Consider the following 19,422-nt stretch of genomic DNA (forward strand, 5'->3'; position numbering starts at 1 on the left):
GGCACCCTGTGGTCAGACACACCACACTCTGAAACCAAGTGACAGATGCCACCCCAAACAGGTGCTATGGATCTCTCATCGACTCCTCCCAGACACTTGTCACACTGTGAGCCAACCGGTCTCATGGAATTCCGTCTTTCACACGAGGGTTTCCAATCTCCACTCTCAAAGAACCCGCTTTGGAATCTTCTCCCAGCTTTCTTTCGGCCGCCTTCCACAAGGGTCCACCTCCAGGGTTTTGAACACGCATTCCGTTGTTCCTTTCCTCTGGATCGCCACTTGCATTCAATCTTTGCCTTCCACACACATATTCTCTCAGACTCAGCCATGCCAACAGAACACCACTGCTTCATATGCCCATAGTAAAGAGTTACAGGCCTTCAGCTGTCTTCCTTGGATCTTCTGGCTTCTCGCAAGTCTATTTTGCTTTAAGTCTGCACCCTGCAGCTTCCTCCTTTAAGGTTGGAGCCTTCCTCTGCTCCTCACTCTTAACTTCACTTTACAGGACCTTTTCCAGATTCCTGCTCTTTTCCTTTGAGTAGAAAGTCTTCTTAGGGCTTTCCTCTTTTCCTTTAAGGACCTGCTCTCTGCAGTTCTCCTCCCAGTAGACTACTGACAACTTGGTATCTCTCAAGACCCAGAACTCACTTGACATTCACTGCTACTTTAACTTTACAGCAACTCATCTAAGCTTCTTAGGCTTACTTTTTTTTCTCAGCAATCTGCTAGAGAGAGACTTTTGTGTTTTTCTCTCTGGGTCCCTCTCTCTCAATCCCTGTTGCTAGGCAACAGCAGAGTTTTTCTACCTTGTGTTTGTTTTAATTTTGCCTTCAAGAGTCATAAAACTCCTTCAAATGCAGGCATCTTTTAAAATGAAACCAAAACTCAAGCTCCCCCCCTTTCTTAACACACAAATACAGAAATACAAATCAAAGTTAAATAAAGTTAAAACTCATTCTTAAAACCCACAAATACAAATATAACTAACTTAAGCTATAAATATAACTTAATTAAACTATCTCTAGTTCCCAACAATATTTATCACTCAACCAACATCCCTAAAACAGATTATCTGATCATGATCACACTGTTGTTTGTGGGAGCTTGCTATGTGCAAAATGACTGCCACATTTCTTATATTACAACAGTAACCACACTTCAATAATACTTCATGGACTGAATACACTTTAGGAATGATATCAGGCCTTAGAGAGGAGACAGAGGAGATTTATTAGAATGACACCAGGGATGAGGGCCATCAATTATGTGAAGAGGCTGGGGTTATTGACAGAGCAGAAAAGGTTAGTAGATTTAATAGAGGTGTGTAAAGTCATAAACAGCTTTGATAGGTTAAATAAAGAGAAACTGTTTCTAGTGGCATAAGGTTCTGTAACAAGGAGAGACAGATTTAAGTTAGTTGTGACATCGGGGAGCTTATTTACATAGCAAGTTGCAATCTGGAATGCGCTGCCTGAAAGGGTGGCGGAAGCAGATTCAACAGTAATTTTCAAAACTAAATTGGATCAATACCTGTAGGGGAAAAATTGCCCCCAAGGAGTTAAAATCTTGGTTGATTTTTCCGCACGGTGCTTGAGAGAAGTCGAAACAAAATGCGTAACCACTGTCCAAAAATTCAACTAATAGACCAAAGACTATAACCAAGATCTTGCGGTCTACACAACTCAATTCCATACCACAAGATCCTAAATTGGAAACCACAATTACAAAACCAACCACCAAGTCAAGTCAACATGCAATTACACATTTGTATTCTCACCCCTTTCAAAAAAAGACATACTCAATTTCCAAATTTGACAAGTGTTTCCTGTAGGAATTTGGAATGCGGGAGTTTGCGGGGGGTGGGGAAGGATAATTTATTGCAGTCTCTTCCAAGATTCATGCTGCTCATAATTAGGCAAATTCACTAAGATGAATTTATGTTGCATATTGGGGTTAATTCAAACTGAAAACAGGCTTTTTCTGTGTTTAGGCTACAGAAACAGCTCAAAAAGCATCCAGAATCCTTCCCTTCGTGCTGCACAAATGGCTTCAACAGAAATGAGAAAAACAAGTGAGCCTGCAAATGAGCATGCTCACTGCCAGAGTGCTCACCTCAGCCTGACTTTTGTCAGGTTTCTTGTCCTCGCACAGAAAGAGGAGCTGAGGGCAATTCACGACTGCTCAACCTAGGAACCCACTCAATAGGCTGGGAAAACATAGACAAAACTGGCGACCATTTCAACACACCGCCCCGCTCTCATGCCCGTCCTTGGCCTGCTGCAATGTTCCAGTGAAGCTCAACGCAAACTGGAGGAACAGCACCTCATCTTCCGATTAGGCATGTTACAGCCTTCCGAATTTAACATTGAGTTCAGCAACTTCAGATGATGAACACTCTCCTCCATCCTCACCCCCTTTTTGATCCCCTTTTTTCTAATAATTATTATATTTTTTTAATATATTTTTCTTTTCCCACCTATTTCCATTATTTTTAAAATTTATTTCCATCCATTGTTTTATCTCCACCTTTTAGCCTATTTTGATCTCTTCCCCCTGCCCCACCCCACTAGGGCTACCTGTCACTTGCTCATCCTGCTTTCTACCCTTAATGTCACCATTAGCACATCCTTTAGCTAATATCAGCACCCCTTTGTCCTTTTGTCTATGACATCTTTGGCAATCTCTCCTTTGCCTCCACCTATCACTGGCCCTCTATCCAGCTCCACCTGTCCCACTCCCCTTAAACAGCTTATATTTCACCACATTTCTTACTCTTTAGTTCTGAAGAAGAGTCATACGGGCTTGAAACGTTAACTCTGTCTTCCTTTCCACAGATGCTGTCAGATCTGCTGAGTTTTTCCAGCAATTTTTGTTTTTGTTATACCGGTATTTCTATAACATCCCAAACAAGTACTTTTCAAAGGGAGTCGCTGTTATAAAGTAGGAAACACAGCAGCCATTTTGATACAGCAAGCTCCCACAGACAACAATAAAATAAATGGGATAATTTGTTAGGGATATCAGCTGAGAGACAAATATTGGCCAGGGGAGTGGGGAGAACTCCCCTGTTGTTCTTCAAAAGTGTCATAGGATCTCCTACAATTACATCCACACGAAAGGGTAGACTGAGCCTCTAATTAACGTTTTATTGAAAAGCTGCACCATCACCAATGCAGCACCCCCCTTGTAGTGGCAATCCAGATCATGGGCTCAAGTCTCTGGAGTGGGGCCTCAACATGGTATTTTATGGCTCTGAAAAAACCATGCCTGGATAACTGTTTAAAGTTAGCTTTGCTTTTGCGAAGAGAAGGACCAACTGCTTGAGAAGGAAGACAGCAGCCTTTTTGCAGTCCAGAGCCAGTCCACAGCCAGAAATGAACATAAGCTGTTCCTAAGTTGCTCTATGTGCTAGGATTGAGTACCCTCAAGTATTCCTTGAGCCCGCGTGAAAAGCAGCGCAAGAGTCATCAATCGTTGCACGGATCAGCACTGAGAGAGCAACCGTATAAACCAGACGTCATTTCAAGGACTCCACCATCCTTTTCCCTTTGAACCATTGGTTTTTAACATTTGGCAGAACGCCTCTATTTTTATTTATTTTTTGGTGCATGTGTGTGCATGCATGTGCGCGAGACTTAGGGTTACGAAAAGCCTTTGTATTTCATACTGTATGTTAATAAGCTTTGCCTTTCTATTCAACAAGACTGGTTTTATAATAATTTTGTTGTTTATTGAAGGTCATTGAGTGGTCATTCTGAGATTAATAGGGAAAGCACATATTTGGCCATATAACTAGCTGGAAACATCATGTAGATATATGTTGTGACCCATGGAGTACTGAGACTAGAGACAGACAGTGCACTCCTCCCATCCCATCGTAACAAGATTTATCTCTCAAACCTCACTTTAAGAAACAGATTATCTGTTCAATTATGTCAGTTAGTTGGGGGATCTTACTGTGCACAAGTTGGCTGCCACGTTTCCTACAACAGTGACTGCACTTCAAAGGTTGTAAAGCATTTTGGGGCATTGAGAAATGTGCTATATAAATGCGGGTTTTGTTTTATTAGCATGGGTGATTTAATTAAAATTATAACAGGAAGGAGTCAGACACAGACTGTTTCAAGTGATTGAGAAATCTAGAACAAGCAGACATTAATAGGAGGCTTAGGACCCAGTCAGAGAAAGAGTTTCTTTAAAGCTGTGAAACTGTGGAATGCATTGCTGAGTTTATAGATTGAACCAGGCACACCTTTTATGGATAAATAGATAGATAGTGGTCAAAAGAATAGGGAATTAAGGGGTGCAGCAACAGGCAGGCGCATGGGATGATAACTTCTACCCATGTGGAGGTTAAAGGCAAATAAATGGCTGGGTGAAATGGTCAGTTTCTGTGCTATAATACTATGAACTGACAGCATTGGTCCCCCTAAAGTGCAAAAACAATTATCGGAGCAAACAACAGATATCTGCCATCTAAATATTTCTTTCCCCTCTTCTGCCAAATTCCACCACCCCGTTCTTAAAGGTGCCAGTTCCTTTCTGGGGCACAGTTCACAGCTTCCAGAGGCCTACTGGTATTTCACCCAACATTCATTAATCACATGAGGCAGCTTGGGCATCGTCTGAGTAGGGTAGTATCAGAATTTCTCAAGACTGAATTTTTCTTTTACAAAATGGAAGGACATAGCATTACCTGGGCATTTGAATGCTAACCTGGGATTTTTTTTTTTTCAAAAGGCCATAAGTTCATCTTGGAACTGTCAGCAAGCAGGCCTCTTCCAAGAAATCACCTGACCTTAATGGTACTTGAGCAAGATCTGGTTGTTTGTTTTGAGCTGCAATCACTAATTGCAAAAACTGAGAACGCAAAGGTTGATAACTTGATGGAAATTAAATGGGAGAGAGAAAAAATCTTAAATTGAAAACCTGCTGGTTTTGAAGGCAGTCTTGTTGGGGAACAAGCTGAGGAAGGAAGGCTACCCTAACTGGCGCTCCCTCTATCTTGCCTGTGATTGTGTGGGGCTATCAACCTGTAGCCAGAGAACCCTCATCTGACCGTAACCAGTCTGCATTTGAACTAGCAAAGCTGAGACCAGTTGGTGAGAGCTTCCAAACATCCACTGGGGCCAGTGGCCCGGCTTCACACGAGGGAACTCCAGGTGGCCAGAGTCAAGACCCTGCGGACTTTATCCTTTATTTTATAACACCCATCCTCTAATGCCCATCTCTGCAGAGAGACTTTATCGGTTTGTCCTTTCTTTGTCTGTATATGTGCCTGTGCACGCACTGGGCAAGTTCTTTAGGAAGAGATAGATAGTTACACTTCCCAATTACAACTGAGTGTCAACCAGTACTTGTAACTTGTTCAAAAAGCAGTTTTGTTTTATAATAAACAATCGTTCTGAGTTTATTAAAAGAGGCCTGGTTGGAGACTCTCTTATCCTGGGCACCAGCAGCAGAAATAGACGATTGGCTACTTTGGTGAGAAAATTAAACTTTTAAATTAATGGTACGTCCTGCGGAGTAGTGGAGCTGGATCATACACGCACTCCTCCCATCCCAGTCCTAACAGTAGTCAACAGCAGGAGGAGTCACAGCTGAGTTCCATCTGGTCGATACCATTGTCCACATATATACACATTCAACTGGGATGGGAAAAGAGAGGGAGATTTACTGAACAGCCTATGGGAGTAGACACTCTGGCTAATTCTTCCCTGCCTAATCTATGGGTGCTGAGGCTAATTTAACACCTTCACTGCTGTCCCAACTGAGATCAACTAGTTTAACAAGGACCAATTTTTTTTAATGATTCATGGGATGTGGATGTCGCTGGCAAGGCCAGCAATTATTTTTCATCCCTAATTGCCCTTGAGGTGGTGGTGGTGAGCTGCCTTCTTGAACTGCTGCAGTCCACATGATGCAGGTATGTTTCCCCTTGTGGAAGAGTCTAAGGCCAGAGGGCATAATCTCAGAGTAAGGGGTTGTCCATTTAAAACAGAGATAAGGAGGAATTTCTTCTCTCAGAAGGTAGTTAATCTGTGGAATTCTTTAGAAGCTGGGTTATTAAACATATTCAAGGAGGACATAGACAGATTTTTTTTAATCAGAGAGAGAATCAAGGGTTATGGGAAAACGGCAGGAAAGTGGAGTTGAGGATTATCAGATCAGCCATGACCTCACTGAATGGCAGAGCAGACTCGAAGGGCCGAAGGGCCTACCTCTGCTCCTACATCTTATGGTCTTATATTAGGGAGGGAGTTCCAGGATTTTGACCCAGCAACAGTGAAGGAACGGCAATATAGTTCCAAGTCAGGATGGTGTGTAGCTTGGAGGTCACTTGGAGTGGCCTGTCCTGGTCTACACTGTTCAGCTAAGTAATGTGCTCAGAATCCCCTACTGGCTATTTACAGAATAGCACCTGGAGGCCTGGGAGGAAATCCGCCCTCTTGGTTAAGGCCTAAAGTGAAGGAAAATATCTCCATTAAGTGTGTGATGGCTTGGCTCAGTGGGAACACTCATGCTAGAGTTAGTGTGTTGGCCAACATCTGCCCATCAACAGCCACCACCACACATTTTCTGGGAATTTAATCTCATTACAGTTTGTGGGACACTCATGCTTAAATTGTATGCCAGATTTACCTAACTAGGAACTATGCTTCAAATATTAATTAATTGACTGTGAATCATTTTCAGATGCCCTGGAAAATGTGAAGGATGCTGTGCAAATACACAAAATTGATGAGCAGGAATAGATCGGTTGGTCCATCATGCCTGCCCCACACGAGGAGAGCTAAACACTTCTTCCCTCCCCATCACTCCACCTGACACCCGTCATGCCCCCAACCATTGCATCCTCTAGGACAGGCAAAGCCAACAGAGAAACCTCCAGGGCTAATAAGAGAAAAACTCGAATTCTTCACTAACCCCTTCAGGCAATCAAAATCAGTCAAGTGTATTAATTCAAGTGCTTTGTATCAAATGCAGAGGTCTCAGCAAGACAAAAAGCCGATAGTGAAATCCAACATGTTACATAAGCAGCTGCAATATCAGCCAGAGTCAGCCAGTGAAGACCATCTGACAGCAGACATTCCCTTAGCCAACCACAACAGCACCAGTACATTCCAAGGGTGCACTATCTTTAGTCATGAAAGCACACATGCGTCATGCTTCTCCTAGAGGCAGGTAACTAGAGACCAGCAAACCCTGATTGAACCAGTCTCTTGCAAAGATGCTTCAACAAACATTGTGCCACAAGTTACTAATGAAGACTTCCCTCCGATCCTGAAGCTGCTGGATCATGCCGGGGTGGGGAGAGGAAGGCAGGGTGGCGAGGGCTAAAGATTCGCAGGCACTGGCAGACTTCTAGTATTTTAATCAGATGGCCATATTTTGTGTGCATGCCTAGGCAGCATGTATAAATGGGTTATTTGAAGTGGGCGGCAGGGGGGTGCTTATGCAAGAGAGTTGAAGGTTTTTGACAGTATTCAAGCCAAATGTTCATTTTGTGAAAGGCTCACATATCAGGGCACAGGTTAAAGGTTAGGATGTCAGCAGCAAGAGGGAAGTCAAATGTAAGATTTAAATTTATACAAATGTGAAATATTAGTTACCAGGAAAGGCCTTTGAAGCTACTAGGTGCTAAATGTCAAAAGACACATATATTTCTTGGGAGAAAAAGGGTTGAGAGGTGCGGCAAGATGGTGGACAGGTCAAATTAAAAGGATACAGTGAGAAGGCATGGTTAGTTTGTCAGAAGGGATGGGCTTGTTGTGCCCAATGTGCTTGTCCTGTTCCTGAAAACTCATGCTCTTAGAGACTGGTGCCAAAATGTTACACCCATACAGTAAGCAGTGTATATACATACATATTCTTCCCAATTTAAGTACTCACTGAAACAGCACATTATTAGCGTTTCAGCTGCCTTGCAATACTCTGAAGAATCATTCAGATTCATAAATCACCAGTAAATCACCAGTTACTACTTGTCAGATATAAAAGGTTAAGCAATTCACATTAAAAACACTTCAGTTTGGAGTGCACTCATTTGCCTGGGCACTTGACAGAGAAGTGACTGACACATGCGCACTCACCAAAAACTACCTCCACAGGACAAGGGCAGCAGACACATGGGAACACCACCACCTACAAGTTCCCCTCAAAGCCACTCACCATCCTGACTTAGAAATACAGGAACTGCAGAGGTTCAAGAAGGCAGCTCACCACCACTTCTCAAGGGCAATTAGGGATGAACTCTTCAATTCATTTCAGGATCACTATACCCTGATAACAGAATACCCTCCTCAATATATTACTTACTTTATAGAAACATAGGAAATAGGAGGAGTTGGCCATTCGGCCCATCAAACCTACTCAGCCATTCAAACAAATCATGGCTGATCATCTACCTCTTGCGCCATTTTTCCCTACTATCTTCACATCCCTTCATGACATTAATCTCCAAAAACCTATCAATTTCTACCTTGAACATGCTCAATGATGGAGTTACCTTAGCCCTCTGGGATAGGGTATTCCAAAGATTCACCATCCTCTGGGTGAAGAAATTCCTCCTCATCTCAGTCTTAAATGGCCTGTCCCTTATTGAGACTGTGCCCCCTGGTTCTAACACAGTGCAGTGAAGGGCCACAGAACAGTATACCCTGACACAGATTCCCCTACTGTTCATCAGCAATACCAGCCACAAGGGAATTATTTCCTCACCAGAGGGGAGATGATGTGATGAAACTTTTACCATGAACAGAATAAGATTCCCCAAGAATTAGTGGTTTAATGGACCACATGCTATGATGTTAAATCATTCAGACAGAGAAAGTCCCAGGTTAAATTCCTAGTCAGCGCTGAGATCACTCAGCTGGGTAGTGGTTACAATTAGACTTCATATTCCAGTCAGTCTAATGAGGAAGAAGTGAAGTCAGCCAAGGTTCCTGCTATTCACTGTTATTCAGCACCCTCGTACTCCTAACAAAACTTCCATTTATATAGCACCCTTAAAATAGTAAACACTGTCTCCAGCCAACACAAGACAGCTGTGCAAGATGGCCACTTGTCGGAGCACGCGCAGAAAACCATTGACGTCATTTGCAGGAGACACAGTGCCACTTGGATCTTATTCAGGTCCTGAAGCCGTTCACCCAGTTTCTGAGCCCCATGAGCAGTCCGGGCACAGCCTTCCCGCTCCAGAGCCTCTTTCCCCTTAACCTGGGCCTGTCACCAGGAAGAAGCCCCAGAACCGAAAATGGGGCAAATGGAGGCTGTAATCCGGAACTGTAGCCACTACCAGATGGATCAGAAACCTCCCCTCCCTCCCCGTTCCTGGCTCCGTCCCTCTCCGGCTCCATTCCTCCCCTCCGCCCGACCAACTCAGAGGAGGTGGGTTTTTTTTTAATCACCGTCTTTAATAACTGTTTGATAATCATCTCTGCTACTGGCCGCTGCCTACTCCATCACTGCCTACTCCATGTACAAGTGCACATGCATGGCATGGGCAGCAAACACAGCCTATAGTAAAACATGTCAAGACACTTCCAAGGAGCTTTATCAGTCAAAACTTGACTCAGGCCCACATATTAGGGCAAATGACCAAAAGTTTGATTAAAGAGGTAGGTTTTAAGCAGCATCTTAAAAGGAAGACAGTGTGGAGAGGTTTACGGACGAATTCCAGAGCTTCACGGCTGAATGCACACAGCCACTGTTGGTCGCGCGATTGAAATTGGGGATGCTCGAGGCCAGAATTGGAGAGAAATCTGCAGGGTGTCAGGCCAGAGGAGGTTACAGAGACAGAGGAGGATTGTCACGCAGGAGGGAGTTGAAGAGATGGGGAGGGTTGTCAGGCTAGAGAAGGTTAGGGAGATTGGGAAGTGCATTGTCAGGCTGGTGGAGGTTAGGAAGATAAGGAGAGTTGTTAGGCTGGAGCAGGTTACGGAGATGTAGATGGAGCTGTACAGGCTAGAAAAGGTTAGAGGTGCGGGGGCGAGGTTTGTCAGGGATCTAGGAGGTTACAGAGAAAGGGAGGATGATTGGGCTGGTGGTGGTTACTGAACTGGGGTGGGGGGGTGGATGGTCAGGCTGGGGAGCATTTATGGAAGTGGAAGCTTATGGAGATGAGGATGGGGAGAATTGCTGGCTGCAGAAGGTTACAGAGATGGGGCGTCTGTGGAGTTGCGAGACATTGGGGTCAGCTGCAAGTCTTGATATCAGATGGCATTCATGGTCTAGGCTCTGGAACCAGCCCAAGTCAGTGTCTCTGGAGGGCTGGAGAGGTTGGGTGTTGTGGAGATGGGAATGGAAATAGGTTGAAGAATCAAGCTGAACTGCTGTCACACACCCTCAAGCAGATAATTACAGGGCAGAGGTTCACTGTCACTAAGCACTGTGGTGGAAGGAGGACTGGGGTGAGGGGGGGGGGGGGGGGGGAGAGGGGGTGCAGTTAGTTAAAATAGGCTGGTCCTGCAGAGTTGGTCATCCATTCCACTGCCAGAAGAGTTGAAAAACCTTTCCATAATAAAATGTATTTCTAAGCAGTATATCAGGCAGTTATATTAGGCCTCATTTAAAAATTTCTTTCATGGGTCGCAGGCATCGCTGGCAAGGCCAGAATTTGTTGCCCATCCCTAACTGCCCTTGAACTGAGTGGCTTGCTGGGCTATTGCAGAGGGCAGTTAAGAGTCAACCACATTGCTGTAGGTCTGGAGTCACATATAGGTCAGACCGGGTAAGGACGGCAGATTTCCGTTCATAAAGGGCATTAATGAAGCAGATGGGTTTTCACAACAATCAGTGATTGTTGTCATGGTCACTATGACTGAGACCAGCTTTATGTTAAGATTTATGAATATAATGTAAATTCCACCAGCTGCCATGGTGGGATTTGAGCCCGTCCCTCCAGTGTATTAGTCTGAGCCTCTGGATTACTAGTCCAGCAACACCACTATGTTACTGTCTCCCCATGTAGACACGATAAACAGCAACCCACTTCAAACACTGGGCCAAATGGCCCAGCTCAGACCAGTGCTGGTTTGCTCTGACGTGCTCGGGACGAAGAGTCCAACCAGCTGTCTATAAAGAGTGCCTGAATTTAGTCCTAAAAGAAGCCATTATAAAGAGATTTCCCTGTGCTGTGGCCAGACAAGAATCACCTAATGATTCTGGAATGCCTGGACAATTGCCCAAGCTTCTTTCAGTAACACTGACTTACAGTTCCCATTGCCCAAAAACCATTTAACTGAAAATCTACCTCTCCCCTGTGCTCATTCATACCCAAAGCAGTAGATACAACTGAAAGTAACTGGACAGAGATTCGTCTCTCTCATCTGACAACCCAGCAAAGCTAACGTACTGTGTTATTTTTTTATAAGCCAAGCATCTGTTGAAATAGTTCACTTTCTCTTTCTTTCCTCCCAAACACACCTTGCATCTGTATAGGGCCTTTAAAGTAAACATCCCAAGATGCTTCACCAAAGCATTATCAAACAAAATTTGATAATGAGCCACACAGGACGGTGTTATGACAGGAGACTAAAACTTTGGTCAAAGAGGTATGTTATAAGGAACATCTTAAAGGATGGAAGAAGATGGAGAGGTTGAAGGAGGGATTTTCAAAGCTTGGGCACAGGCAATTGAAGGCATGGTCGCCAATAATGGAGTGATTAAAAATCAGGTATGCACAAAAGACTAGTGTTGGGCAATAGCAGTATTCTGAGGGTTATAGAGCTGGAGGAGTTAGGGATAGAGAGGGAATTGAAAAGAAGGATGAGAATTTTAAAATCGCAGCACTGCCGGACCAGGAGCCAATGCAGGCCAGTGGGTATAGGAGTGATGAAAATACAGGACTTGGTGCAAGTTAGGCCACAGGCAGCAAAGATTTGGTCTTTTGATCAGGTCCACATCTTGGGTGCCACCAATCAGAAACTTAACTGAGCCAGCCATTTAAATACTGTGGTTACAAGAGCAGGCCAAAGGCTGGGAATTCTGCAGTCAATAACTTACTTCCTGACTCTCAGAGTCATAGAGGGCTACAGTACAGAAAAAGGCCCTTCAGCCCATCAAGTCTGCACCAGTCAAACAAATACCTAGCTATTCTAATCCCATTCTCCAGCACTAGGCCCATAGCCTTGTATGCCATGGCATCGCAAGTGCACATCCAAATACTTCTTAAATATTATGAGGGTTTCTGACTTGACCACCCTTTCAGGCAGAGAGTTCCAGATTCCCACCACCCTCTGGGTGAAACAATTCTTCTTCACATCCCCTCTAAACCTCCTGCCCCTTACCTTAAATCTATGCCCCCTGGTTATTGATCCCTCCACCATGGGGAAAAGTTTCATCCTGTCTACTCTATCAATGCCCTTCATAATTTTATACACCTCAGTCATGCCCCCCTCAATCTCCTCTGCTCCAGGGAAAATAACCCCAGTCTATTCAATCTCTCCACACAACAAAAACTCTCCAGCCCAGGCAACATCCTGGTAAATCTCCTCTGCACTCTCTCTAGTGCAATCACATCCTTCCTATAACGCGGATTCCAGAACTGCACGCAATACTCTAGCTGTGGCCTAACCAGCGTTTTATACAGTTGCAGCATAACCTCCCTGCTCTTATATTCTATGCCTCGGCCAATAAAGGCAAGTATCCCATACGCCTTCTTAACCACCTTATCTACCTGTCCCGCTACCTTAAGGGACCGGTGGACATGCACACCAAGGACCCTCTGATCCTCGGTACTTCCCAGGGTCCTATCATTCATCATATATTCCCATGCCTTGTTTGTCCTGCCCAAGTGCATCACCTCACACTTATCCAGATTAAATTCCATTTGCCACTGATCAGCCCATCTGACCAGCCCGTCTATATCCTCCTGTAATCTAAGGCTATCCTCCTCACTATTTACCAACCCATTAATTTTCGTGTCATCCGCGAACTTATTGATCAACCCTCCTACATTCAAGTCTAAATCGTTTATATATACCACAAACAACAAGGGACCCAACACCAATCCCTGTGAAACCCCATTGAACACAGGCATCCAGTCACAAAAACACCCCTCGACCATCACCCTCTGCTTCCTGCTACTCAGCCAACTCTGGATCCAATTTGCCAAATTGCCTTGGATCCCATGGGCTCTTAACTTCGTTATCAGTCTCCCATGCGGGACCTTATCAAAAGCCTTGCAGAACTCCAAGTGGATTACGTCAAATGCATTGCCCTCATCTACACACCTGGTCATCTCTTCGAAAAATTCAATCAAATTGGTCAGATATGACCTCCCCTTAACAAAACCATGCTGACTGTCCTTGATTAATCACTGCCTCTCCAAGTGTAGATTAATTCTGTCCCTCAGAATTGCTTTCAATAGTTTCCCCACCAGTGAGGTTAGACTGACTGGTCTGTCATTCCCTGGTTTATCCCTTCCTCCCTTCATGAATAAAGGTACCACATTGGCTGCCCTCCAGTCCTCTGGCACCTCTCCTGTGGCCAGAGAGGTATTGAAAATTATTGCCAGCGCCCCTGCTATCTCCTCCCTTGCCTCACTCAACAGCCTGGGATACATTTCATCATGGCCTGGAGATTTATCTACTTTTAAGCCTACCAGACCACTTAAAACCTCCTCCCTTTCTATGCTAATTTCTTTAATTATATCACAGTCCTTCTACCTCATTTCCATATCCACGTCGTCCCCCTCACTTGTGAACACCGACACAAAGTATTCATTTAGAACCCTACCTACGTCTTCCAGCTCAACACACAAATTACCACTATGGGCCCTTAATGGGCCCTACTCTTTCCCTAGTTATCCTCTTACTCTTAAAATAACTTTGGATTTTCCTTTATTTTACCTGCCAATGTTTTTTCATGCCCCTTTTTTGCTCTCCTAATTTCCTTTTTAAGTTTTCCCCCCTACACATTCTATACTCCTCTAGGGCTTCCGCTGTCTTGAGCCCTCGGTATCTGCCATAAGCCTCCCTTTTTCTCTTCATCCAATCCTATATATCCCTTGGCATCCAGGTTCCCTGGATTTGTTGGCCCCACCCTTTGTCTTTACTGGAATATGTTGGCTCTGTACTCTCCCTATTTCCTTCTTGAATGAGTCCCACTGCTCTGATGCAGATTTACCTAAAAGCAGCTGCTCCCAGTCCATTCTGGCCAAATCATATCTTATCTTATTAAAATTGGCCTTCACCCAATTTAGAACTCTGATTTCTGGCCCATCCTTGTCCTTTTCCATAACCTTGAATCTAACGGAGTTATGAGCACTATCCGCAAAATGCTCCCCCCACTGATACCTCTACCACTTGCCTGGCTTCATTCCCTAAAATTAAGTCCAGGACCGCCCCCTGTCTTGTTGGACCTTCTACATACTGGCTTAAAAAGCTCCCCAGGATGCATTTTAAGAATTCTGCTCCCTCAAAACCTATCACACTATGACTAACCCAGTTAATGTTGGGGAAGTTGAAATCCCCCACTATTACTACCCTGTTGTTTTTACACTTCTCTGAAATTTGCCTACATATCTGCTCTTCTATTTCTCTGACTGTTTGGGGGCCTATAGTACACTCTCAGCAATGTGATTGCTCCTTTTTTGCTTTTCAGTTCTGCCCATATGGCTTCATTTGAGGAGCCTTCTAAGGTGTCATCCCTCTTTACTGCTGTAATTGATTCCTTGATCAATACTGCGATATCCCCTCCTCTCTTACCTCCTTCCCTGTCTCGCTGAAGACCCTATACCCTGGAATGTTGAGCTGCCAATCCTGCCCCTCTATCAACCATGTCTCTGTGACAGCAATGACATCATATTTCCATTTGTTAATTTGTGCCCTCAACTCATCTGCCTTAGTCGTTAGACTCCTTGCATTAAAATAAATACCATTCAACTTTGCCAAACTCCCTTGTGCCTTAACTGGCCTATAATTTCTATGCCTTCCAGACTCACTTGCTCTCTCTTCTAATTTTGGCTGTGCATCTCCCCCTGCTGAACCTCCTCTCAGGAGCCCATCCCCCTGCCAAGTTAGTTTAAATCCTCCCCAACAGAACTAGCAAACCTCCCCGCAAGGACGTTGGTCCCATTCCAGTTCAGGTGCAACCCGTCCGCCTTGTACAGGTCCTATCGCCCTCAGAAACTGTCCCAATGTCTCAGAAATCTAAAGCCCTCCCTCCTGCACCATCTCTCCAGCCACACATTCATCTGGACTAACCTTCTATTTCTATACTCACTAGCGTATGGCACCAGAAATAATCCAGAGATTACTACCTTTGAGGTCTTGTTTTTTAATCTGCTTCCTAGCTCCCTAAATTCTGCTTGCAGGACCTCATCCCTCTTTCTACCTGTCATTGGTACCAATATGTACCACGATCTCTGTCTGTTTGCCCTCCCCCTTTAGAATGCCCTGTAGCCGTTCAGTGACATCCTTGATCCTGGCACCACGGAGGCAACATACCACCCTGGAGTCACATCTATGGCTGCAGAAACGCATGTCTGCTCCCCTTACTATCAAGTCTCCTACCACTATTGTTCTTCCCCTATTTTTCCTCCCTCCCTGTGCAGCTGAGCCAATCACAATGCCATGAGCTGCACTCCCCAGAGGAACCGTCACTCTCACCGTTTTCCAACACAGAAAAATGGTTCTCGAGCGAGATGCACCCTGGGGATTTCCTGATTATCTGCCTGACACCTTTCTTCTGACTGATGGTCACCCATTCCCTCTCTGTCTACACTTCCGTAAGCTGTGGGGTGGCCACGTCTAAAAACGTGCTATCCACGAAGCTCTCAGCCTCGCGGATGCACCTCAGTGTCTCCAGCTGCCGCTCAAGCTCTGAAACTCAGAGCTCATGTAGCTGCAGCTGGTGGCACTTCCTGCACACGTGGTCAGTCAGAACACAAGGAGCGTCTAGGGTTTCCCACATGTTGCAGGTGGTACATAACATGGGACTAAGCTGCCCTGCCATGTCTCTAGTTGGAAAAAAAACCCTTGCTTTAAGTTAAGTACAGTAAAAAAAGTTAAATTATCTATGTACTTTAAATAAAAATTAGAACTGTTACCTTTCCTTAGCTTAATCTATTTTGAACTGGAGAAAAACACTTACTCACTACTCACCAATCAGTTCTCATCTTTGTGTTGACGTCACTTTTTGAAGCTTCCCCACACTCACACTGGTTCTGATCTCTCCGCCGCTGTTTTGTGGTGTCACTCTTGTTATTTTCAACAAGAACTGCCTGCAGGACACTCTTCCCAGACTGCTTCATCGCGATGCTGACTGCAGGACACTCTTCCCAGACTGCTTCACCGCGATGCTGACTGCAGGACACTCCTCCCAGGCTGCTTCACCACGATGCTGACTGCAGGACACTTTTCCCAGACTGCTTCACCGCGATGCTGACGTCCCAGACTCTCCAAAGGCCGTCCACAATCTATTAGGCACAAGTCAGGTGTGTGTGGAATACTTGCTTAGATGAGTACAGCCCCAACAACACCCGAAGGTTGACACTGTCCAGGTCAAAGCAGCCCACTTGATTGGCATCATAAACATTTACTCCCTCCACAACTGGCCCACAGTAGCAGCAGTGTGTACCATCTACAAGATGCACTGCAGGAACTCACCAAGCTGCCTTTGACAGCACCTTCCAAACCCGAGGCCTCTACCACAAGGGCAACAGATAGATGGGAACACCGCCACCTGCAAGTTCCTCTCCAAGCCACTCACCATCCTGACTTGGAAACATATCGCTGTTCCTTCACTGTCACTGGGTCAAAATCCTGGAACTCCATCTCTAACAGCACTGTGGGTGTACCTACATCACATGGACTGCAGCGGATCAAGGCGGCAGCTCAGCACCACCTTCTCAAGAGCAACTAGGAATGGGCAACAACTGCTGACTTTGCCAGCGAGGTGCACATCCCATGAACGGATAAAAAAAAAGAATCCGTACTGGTGATCGCCCACTGACATTGGTCAGCATTTACAAACATGAAACAAAACCCAGCAGAGCAAATCTCATAATTGAACAAGCCTATCACATGCTTTATACTGCAGGCATGAGCTGAGATCACAAGTTCCATGAAGCAATGCTGTAAGGTTTATTTCTAGAACAAGACAAGGAACAAGGAATTTGAATGCTATATGACAACTATTGAGATTTGTCAGGATAGGTGAACAGCGGTATGCCTTTCTGCACAGTGACAGAACTTTCTCTTTGACTTCAAAGCTAAAAGCATCCTCTTCCTGGCAGCTGTTCTTCATCCCATACGTGACCCGATTCTCTCACACTGACCTCAAGTACAAAACTCAGCCAGCAGCATTAAAAGCCATGACGCACAGGTTGAGTTTTTCCTTCTGAATCTTCAGTCGAATTCTATACCTACCAACTCCAGTTTCTTGGTGACACAGGCTTGGCCTGGGAGTGATATCACTTGTTTTACTGTGGATGCACCGAAGGGAATTCAGAGCAGCACAGAACAAATCACATCCTTTCTATCTCAGCATCATCAGCTTTCACAGTAAAATTGCTAAGGCAGAAAGTCTACCAATAACCTAGCTGGCTTTGAGGGTCTGTGTCAGAGGACCAGAGAAGGTCCTAGGTTCGATCCCATTCTGTGATGAGTTAATTGAAATCAGCCATAAAACAGTACCTGTAGTACAATTTGTCTCGGCATCCTTAGCTTAACCAAGGTAGGAAGGAGGTAGGCCAGGGTGGTTCTTGTTAGTGGGTGTGTGTGGAAGACAGGGGAGGGGAGGGGAGAGGTGATGCACTTATCAATAAAAACAGCTTGCAGTCACTATCTAGAGTGTTACATGAAGAATCATCATCTGAATAATTGGCAAAAGCTCATCAGCAGTGGCTGAAAAGGGAGGATAAGAGAAACGAGGGCATTTTTTGTACTCTGAAGAGCAGTGAAAACTGTGAATGGGTTGAAGATGTCCGTTAAAGAAGGAGCGAAATATTTTCACACAATTCAAAGTGCTGGTTTGGGAGAAATTAACTGTTTGTTCATTATTTAAAATATTTTCAGCTATGTATTCTGTACATTGGACAATTTAAGTTTAAATTCTGTAAATCTGACAAACCTTTGAGGCTTCTTGAAAGATATAATAAATAAAATTTCTGCAGAAACCAATTCAGGGTGGCTTTTTTCGCAATTTATGCAATGCTCTATGGTTTTGGCTTCCAACAATGCTAATCTTACATAACATGAAACAAATTACAGATAATCACACTTTTACTCAACATTTTAAATGAAACCTATGGAAGCTGATCCGATTTCTCACCTGCTAATGCTGGTGGGTTAACTAGGCCACAGTAATAAGAGTATTACTTCAGCCCCTCAAGCTAATTCATTCATTCCATTAGATGTTTGATCTGTATCTTAACATATTTTAATTCCTCGATGCCAGAACCCTAAATATCCTTACTAAGCAAAAATCTATCACTCAGTTTTGAAATTTTCAATCAAAAACTTCCATTTTTCAATCAGACCATCAGGTTATAGCCTCAATTCCTAGTCTGTACTGCAAGCAGATTTCAGTAGATGCACTGTAGTTGGCTGTGGTTCACATGGGACAGAGAGAATTCAAATCAGGAGTCCCCATTGGTTCAGGTGATGTGCAGTGAGTCAAGCTGACCCCAGCCTGTGTGCAATTACAGTGATGCTTGAACATAATCACCAACAACCACCTGCATTTCTATAGAACTTTTAACATAGTAAAACATCCCAAGGTGCTTCATAAGAGCATTAACTATTAAAATTTGACACTGAGTCACATGAGGAGATATTAGGACATACGATCGAAAACTTAGGTAAAGGTAGGTTTCATGTAGCATCTTAAAGGAGGACAGAGAGGTGGAGAATTGTCTTATGAAACTTGATTTTTTTAATTCATTCATGGAATGTCGGTGATGCTGGCTAGGCCAGCATTTATTACCAATCCCCAACTGCCCTTGAGGTGGTGGCGAGCTGTTTTCTTGAACCACTGCAGTCCATGTGGTGTTGGTATACCCACAGCACTGTTAGGGAAAGAGTTCCGGATTTTGACCCAGCAACAGTGAAGGAACGACGATATATTTCCAAGTCAGGATGGTGAGTGACTTGGCAGGAACTTCCAGGTGGTGGCGTGCCCACGTGTCTGCTGCTCTCGTCCTTCTAGATGGTAGGAGCCATGGATCTGGAAGGTGCTGTCTATGGAGCCTTGGCGAGTTCCCGCAGTGCATCTTGTAGGTGGTGTATACTGCTGCCACTGTGCGTCGGTGGCGGAGGGAGTGAATGTTTGTGGATGTGGTGCCAATCAAGTGAGCTGCTTTGTCCGGGATGGTGTCAAGCTTCTTGAGTGTTGATGGAGCTGCACTCATCCAGGCAAGTGGGGAGTATTCCATCACACTCCTGACTTGTGCCTTGTAGATGGTGGACAGCCTTT

General features: G+C 44.6%; 1 protein-coding gene across 4 annotated transcripts in view; it reads right to left on the bottom strand.

Moving 5' to 3' along the window:
• Window positions 1-19,422, bottom strand: part of garre1 (granule associated Rac and RHOG effector 1) — a 216,496-nt gene that overhangs the window by 149,908 nt on the left and 47,166 nt on the right. The gene's annotated exons all lie outside the window — the stretch shown is intronic.

Source organism: Cetorhinus maximus, chromosome 6 (assembly GCF_964194155.1).
Source record: "Cetorhinus maximus chromosome 6, sCetMax3.hap1.1, whole genome shotgun sequence".
NCBI lineage: Eukaryota > Metazoa > Chordata > Chondrichthyes > Lamniformes > Cetorhinidae > Cetorhinus > Cetorhinus maximus.